This window comes from Triticum aestivum, chromosome 5A (genome assembly GCF_018294505.1).
Source record: "Triticum aestivum cultivar Chinese Spring chromosome 5A, IWGSC CS RefSeq v2.1, whole genome shotgun sequence".
Taxonomy (NCBI): Eukaryota; Viridiplantae; Streptophyta; class Magnoliopsida; order Poales; family Poaceae; genus Triticum; species Triticum aestivum.
Window position 1 is genome coordinate 120,447,322 of NC_057806.1, and position 7,691 is coordinate 120,455,012.

Consider the following 7,691-nt stretch of genomic DNA (forward strand, 5'->3'; position numbering starts at 1 on the left):
AAACCCGCTGTCCCTGTTTTAGTGATTCTGGAAAAAACGTTCCGTTTTCATAAGAAAAAACTACATATGTATGAATTGAACCCGCGAATCCTGTTTCCTTTTATCCAGATGCCCGCTCCCTTTGTAGACGCGGCGGATCAGGAGAAGTGAAGGGCGCGCCCTTGCCGGCGGACGGCTACAGCTGCGGCGGAGCAGGAGAAGTGAAGGGCGCGCCCCTGCCGGCGGATGGCTACAGCCGCGGCGGAGTAGAAGGGGCGCCAGGGGGAGCGGCAGGAGACCCCACGCCGGAGTAGAAGGAGCATCAGGGGGCGCGGCAGGAAGCCCCACGACGGAGTAGAAGGAGCGGCAGGAGGTACCACGGAGGTGGTGCTTGGGGCTCCGACGAACAAAGGCGAGCAGTGATAGAGGAGAAGATCCGCGGCGATGCTCTGAAGGCCATCAGCCATGGCAGTTGTGGCTGTGCGCGCACGCAAGCGGCTGCGCACGACACGTCGGTGTGAGAAATCGGCAAGCCTTTTCCCACATCGTTCAATTGATTATCTAAGATCAGATAGAACGAGCCTTCCACAAGGACAGTGGCGCATCGAGAGGATGGTGGACAGTGGCGCATCGCCGGTGCGGATGAGGAGATTGGAGCAGAGAGGGTGGAGATGGAGCCGTGCGGGGCTGGAGAAGGAGATTGGAGAAGAGAGGATGGTGGACAGTGGCGCATCGCCGGCGCGGATGAGGAGATTTGAGAAGATAGGATAGAGCCGTGCGGGGCTAGAGAAGGAGATTGGAGAAAGAGGATGGAGCTGTGCGTGCGCTGGAACGGTCGGCGAAGAGAACGGAGTAGTGGGTGCACGGCTGGAACATAGGCGGGCCAGCTCGTGTGGGCGCTGGATGATGGAGTCATGGAGAAGAGAGGATGACCCGTGATGGATGTGGATAAGGTCACGGGAGGAGAAAGATGGAGGCGGTGAGGCACGTACTCCTCAAAAGGATCTCTCTCGGGGTGGGGTGGGGATTGAATGCATGTTGCAACTGCTCCTTTCTTTTTCTTCTTTTTACGGGTGTTGCAACTGCTCCTACGTGCACGCACTGGCTAAATCAACTCGATCCATAAAAATATAGAAAGTATGGACGCGGATGCATCTAAGTGTATTCTTAAATGCCAACTTTTTATCACGTTGCAAACAAGTTGCGTTTGACAAAAAATTCCCATGATGCACTATGCTTAGATATAACATTTAGTTTTCTCCCGTTGCAACGCACAGGTATTTGTGCTAGTTCTAACTAAATTTAAAGCACGGATTGACTCCGTGGGTTCACCGTCACAATACGTTTTTCTTTATGTGAATTTACGCTTTCAGTTTAAATTTAAAACATATTCAAGGTGGTATTAAATTTAATGTGCGACGAAAAATCGGTTCGCTGGACAAAAAAATACATGTACACATCCGCCTCCTCGCCTCGACTTGGCCAGGCCGAACCAAATCCCCCTAGCCGCCGCCGCCGACCTCAACCCGCCCGCGGCCACGGCCGCACCTCTGCCCGCTCGCCTCCAGTACGATGGCGTCGGAGGCTAGGTCCGGGGGCGCGCGGCGGATTCCACCTCAGCCGAGGGACGACAACGCGGCGGCCTCCCCGTCAGTCGCCATCGGCGTTGCCAAATCGAAGGCGTAGGCACGGGTGGCTGCGTCTCCGCCGTCAGCGAGGTCCTATGCCAGCCGTGCCGAGGCGGAGAGCACAGCGGCGGCGGTGAGGGAGAAGGAGGTGTGCTGGCGGAGGAGCTGGAGAAGCCGCGGGAGCGGCGGGGCCGGCTGCGGGCCGCGAGGCAGGTCACGGAGAGGGTGCTGGCGGAGGCGGACGAGGCGCCGCGGCGGGAGATGCGGGAGTGGGAGTCCAGGGCGGACGAGCAGCGCCGGGTCGTGGCAGACCTGATGCGCCTCATCGGTATGCCGGAGGTACGGTTCCGTTTGTTTCTATTCTGTTTGGTAGATGCTCTGGCGCTTGATTCTAAATGTCTGTGGGGTGCTGATCATGGCGGCGGCTGGTCTATGTTCCACTGGAATAGCTGAGATCCCGGGAGAAGAGAAAGAGGAAACAGGGGACCGGTAAATGCTCTCTACTCATCGCTTTTTGTTTTTCTGGCTGGTTGGCAAAAATGTGTCTGGATCTCACGTTTTCTGCTCAAATTCATCGAGAAATCTAAACTCTGCACTTTGATTAGTCGATGGACGAAATGCTTGATTTTGATCTGTCCTTCATGTTTCAGGGTCCGGTCACAGTGGCTTCAACACTACTAGAGGAAGAAGCTGGAGCATATCTCACCGATAAGGAATCGCTGGCGACACCGACAAGAGAAATTATGGCAGCAGCAATCGAAAGCAGCAGCTCTTGATCCCTTTCTTTGCCACATTGGCCTGGTCCAAACTTTTAGGCTTACAAATGAAATCAAATGGCTTGTTTGGTATCTGCTTGCGTCCATACATGATATATGATGGTTTTGAATGTTCAGCATAGACAACTTATTTGAATCGCCGCGTCTAGACATGATTTCCTTTTCTGTTGGGAAGAATTATTGTGTGTCTGCTCGATGCAGAACGGCGACGGCGGGATCCAGCGGGCACGGGAGAAGGAGGGATCCGGCGCGGCGGCGCGAAGGTGGAGGCGGGCCTCTGTGGCTGGCAGGGAGAGCTCCAAGGTCATGGCGGGGCTTCGATTTTTCTGGTAGAAAAGAGAGACAGAGGAGGATCCAGGGAGGAGGAGAGGTAGGAGAAGAAGGACGGGAAAGAAGGAAGGGTGCATCACGGGTGCAGCAGTGCGAGGACACTGGTCTTGTGCGTGAGGAGCGCCTCTCCTCGGGAGGGAGCGAGTGAAACTCAAATCCACTTCAGAGCAAGGTACTGTTATAGAACTACAAAGAAGCAAGCTGACTAGATGCACTGCAGTTTTGTCATGCGTTAAACTTCTCAATGGTTGACCATGGAAAATCTGTGTAGTTCTTATTTTCCACATATGTTTCTGGTCTCAAGGAGAATTCTTACTCTTTTTGGAATTACCATCTTTAAACATTGTAGATTCCAATCTCTTGCGTATTTACATCAAAGACTGTTTTTCGAATGCTTATCATGTACTCCCTCCGTTCCGAATTACTTGTCGCAGGTATGGATGTATCTAGATGTATTTTAGTTCTAGATACATCCATTTCTATGACGAGTAATTTGGAACGGAAGGAGTACATACTAAACTCCCTGCCCCCTCCTTCTGTCACATGTGTTGTTCCCTTGTCATCAGTGAGCTCCAGAAAACACAACTACAAGGTACAGAATAGTTGCCACTTAGTTAACATTTTAGTTAAAAGTGTAGACATGTTATTAACACTATAAAGTTGGACAATAAATGAAGTCGACTACATCCGAACGAACTTATCTTGCTTCCAAGAAGAGTAAAATCATCTTTAATAATTTCCCGGGTTTTGCTTATATTCATGTTTCTTAACATGTTTGGAATGTCGTTTCCTCCAAAATGCAGCATTTACCTACCATTTGGAGTACAGGATGCATTTTTTATCAGTTGCTGATTGAAAAAAAAAACACTTTTCTGATAAAAACGCTACCCTTCAGTTAGAGTTAATTAATTGCCTTCTAGACAAACCTTCAAATATATACAAGTTCTCTGATAAGGTAGTCGTGGGAAGACCATATTTTTGGTTTACATTGTAAATGTTTTCAAGGACCACAAATTTGACTTCCTTTTTTGCTTACTTTCAGCATTTAGGTCCTAAATGAGAAAGTAAGGATGTACTTGAGCAGTATGAGAAGACCCAGTTCCATTATCTCAGAAGCCAGAAGTTTCACATCTAATATCTTTGATTCTAAAATTTGTCTAAGAAAATGGTCATTCTGCTATTAACACCACGATTATGTCTCAATTGTAGATTCTTAATTGCTTAAAATTATTTTATATGTTTGATTCCTTCGGTTCATATTTATTCAAAAACAAAATATTTTCAAGATTGGTAAGTTTGAGGATCAAACTTCAAGCATGCGAATTGATGTGGCATCAAGCTGAGTCTGTTGATACATTGTTGTCCTTTTTCGCTTTGCATAATCAATCTTGTCACTGGAGATGTATGTTAATCCTCTAGCTTTGCTCATTTTATCTTTTGATTTCATCATAGTTGATACAGTATTGCGCCATGCGTTCACAAATACATGGTCATGTGGGTGGATTGTTTCTCCCGTTGCAATGCATGAGCATTTTTTGCTAGCTACTTCTGTTGTAATTGTTTGTTGTCGAAGCATATTGTTTATTCGTTGTTGCATATTGTTGTGATGGAAAGTCAACAATATTTTTGATAATTTCAAAGCAATGTCAGATTGAATAATTTGAACTAGACTTGACTACAACATGCTGATCTCACATGATCGCGCAATTTTTAGTGACTAAAACAGGTGGGCGGGTTACTTTTACTCCCGTTGCAACGCATGTGCCTTTGTGCTAGTTATAATAAAGCACGGATTGACTCCGTGAGTTCACCGCCACAATACGCTTTCTTTCTTGTGAATTTACGCTTTCAGTTTGAATTTAGAACATGTATGCGAGGTGGTACTAATTCGGCGAACCACGTCGAAATTTTTTTGGGCCTTGCCCTGAGATCGTCTCACATAGCGCATATGAGCACACATCAAACCACACGTCTCACACGTTTGTGCCAAAAAAACCTTAACTTTCAAATAGTGATTTGATTTTTTTGACTCATCATATTGTGTTGTTCGACTGTATTGGATCGGTTTGCTTCTAATCGATCCATTAACAAACATAACCAACTATAACACTTTCTCATATGTGAGACCGATTAATTTTAATTTGTTCATTTGTTGGAGACGTACTTTAGGGCTAGAGGGACATCAAGCTTGGAGACAATGACTTTGATACTTGCAGTGTATAGAGGCTTCCTTTATAGGACAAAAATGACAACCGTGTATGCTTTTATAAAATTAGTACATGTCTATATGTAGTCTATATTAAACTCTTTAAAAAGACATATTTATTTATAAATGAAGGGAGTAGCCATTTTAGTCTTAGTTGCCTTTTAAAAGTCCTTATCTAATTTTAGCATATAATTTTTTAAAAAAAGTATCTCTACTACATCTCCATAACTATTCTTCAGTCTTGGACAACATATTCATTTAGTTGGAGGATGCTGCCATGCGGGGATAATAGTTTTTCACCCGTTGCAACGCACGGGCGTATTTGCTAGTAATAAATCCCTAATATCCCTAATAATAAAGCACGGATTGATTCCGTGGGTTCACCGTCACAATACGCTTCTTTCCGTGAATTTACGCTTTTAATTTTTTTTACCTATATTATTTTCTATATCCGATGTGGTACTAATTTGCTGATCATCAATAGATTTAAGGGTGACGCGTCTGGCCCTGCTGGGCCAAATTCGACCGCGTCCTATTCGTAAAAGTGTGGATTTTTTGTCTATCCTCGAACTCACGGAAGCCTCGGCAGCCCACAAAAGACTCCCGGCTCAAACCGTGTCCCTCTCCCACGTGCCAACATGCCGCCCAATCGTCGTCCTCCGATTGCTGCCTCCGCGTGCGCTCCACGCGATGTCGCCTCCTTCATGCCCCCCTCCGGCCCACGCATCCCGCTCCTCACTCCGGCGAGTACTCCTCAGCCCCCGTTCCCCCGCTCACCTCGCCATGTAGGTTTCGGATATCGAGGCGACCGTGGTGTCCCGTGCCGCAAAGTCCGAGTTGATCTTTGACCGGGAGGCGGAGACCTCCGCGCTCCGGGATAAGGTTGCCGCCCTCGAGGCCACGCTCAGCGGCTCTTCCTTGCCGAGCTGCCGGAAGCTTTGACGGATGCTGCAGTTGCTGCCACTGCCTGGTCACGTATCCAACACCGCTGCCGTGGCATATCCTGAGATTCCCGACGAATAGGACTTGGTGAAAGTCCTAGCCTCAGGTCGGTGGTACTTGGCGCAAGGTCGAGGGCCCGTGTCCGTGGAGCAGCAAGGGGGCTTCGACCTTCGATGGACTTGAAGATTTTGCTAGAAGGCACAGCACGCGGGCAGTCGAGGTTGTGGTGATGGCCGAAGCAGCAGCAAGGTGGAGGGAAGCAGCAGGCAGAGGTGGCAGGGGACTCATGGCAGAGGCTGGTCGCAGTGGAGGCCTCTGGCAGGAAGACTCAAGGCGAGCTCGGGCGTGGCAATAGAAAAAGGACCAGCGTCCATGGTGAACACAGGAGCAGGGAGGAAGGAGGAGGCTCGTCGGATTGGTGCGAGCCAGGGGGCTCAAGGAGACCGGGGTCGATGGCAAGGTGTAGGCTACGGCGAGGGGCTCGACAGCTGCAGCCATGGTCCAGGCTCGGGAGCAAGGGCAGCGACGACGCGTCTGGGCATGGCGCAGGCGAGGAGAGAAGGATGGAGAGGAGCCTTCAGGGTTCATCTGAATCATCTCGGCAGCAAAGCTCACATGGCGACGGCGGTGCACCTGGTGTTTGCATGTTGCTCATCCCATGGCCTCCCTCCACGCATATGCTCTCGTGGCCACATGAGCCCCTGGGCGGCGTACATACACGGCGTGCGTGCATGGAGTATGCACCAAGTACAAGTTTGATGGAGTAGCAGCTCCTTGGCTAATCTTTGTCCAAAGTTTCAAAGCAATGATCGGTACGGCAGGTAAAATTTGAAGCACAATGCTAAAGTTTCAAATTTCAGTGATTGGCATGGTAAGCGGACAGGCTTTAAGAGTGCAAGTGGGCTGGAAAAACACAAAACAGTGTGCTAAATATAGTCCCGTGGAGCAGATGAATATTTTACATCCCATGGTTTGCCTCCTAGCTACATCATGTGCGATGCGTGCTGCTTGCTATGGAGGCTCCCTGACATCTGCCACGTGTGGTAATTTTAAAGCAGTTGATATTTTTCTACTTCATTCTTCCTACACTATTTTTTCCCATATAATCCTCTATTTTTGGTCATGATATAGTAGCATAAAATGAAGCTATTTCGATGTGCTCGGGTTAACATCTTGGTTGGTCATAACATAGACATGCATATTTAATAATTTAATTTATCTAATTTAATTGATGACCTGAAAAATAACTGCAATTTGACAATATATTTGGAGTGGTCTATGATGTCCAATTTGATGTGTTAATGTTTTAATAGGATATTGCAAACAGACAATTCTTGCTAATCAACAAAGAGAGTGCATCTTGGTAGTGGTATGTCTGCACAACAATTTTGCATTACAATAAAGATATGGAAAGGTAGAAGCATGCGAATTGGAAGCTACAACTCAACAATGCATTATGGAAGATTAACTCTCAAATACCACACAAACCCTTAAATCTATATCTTATACCCGCTGCAGTGTCGGGCCAAGGGCAAGTCCCTCGGGACGCATGTGCCCTAGGTCGCCTAGCACCATCAGCGATGGTGGCGAAGAAGTGGCGACATGGATGGGTCACCGGGGCATGTGAAGATTATTTCTCCCGTTGCAACGCACGGGCCATTTTGCTAGTATATATAATCTATCCCTAATAGTAAAGCACGGATTGACTTCGTGGGTTCACCGTCAATACGCTTCTTCCCGTGATTTTACGCTTTCAGTTTAAATTTAAAACATATTCGAGGTGGTACTAAATTTTGTCTCTCCAATTGACTCAATTGACCGCTACGTTCT

General features: G+C 47.8%; 1 long non-coding RNA gene across 1 annotated transcript; it reads left to right on the forward strand.

Annotated features, from left to right (window-relative positions):
• The first annotated feature begins 1,419 nt into the window (after positions 1-1,419).
• Positions 1,420-4,099, forward strand: LOC123102574 (uncharacterized). Its single transcript, XR_006449059.1, has 4 exons — positions 1,420-1,946; positions 2,057-2,096; positions 2,258-2,885; positions 3,756-4,099. It is a non-coding gene; the product is annotated as an uncharacterized lncRNA (long non-coding RNA).
• Positions 4,100-7,691: the final 3,592 nt, after the last annotated feature.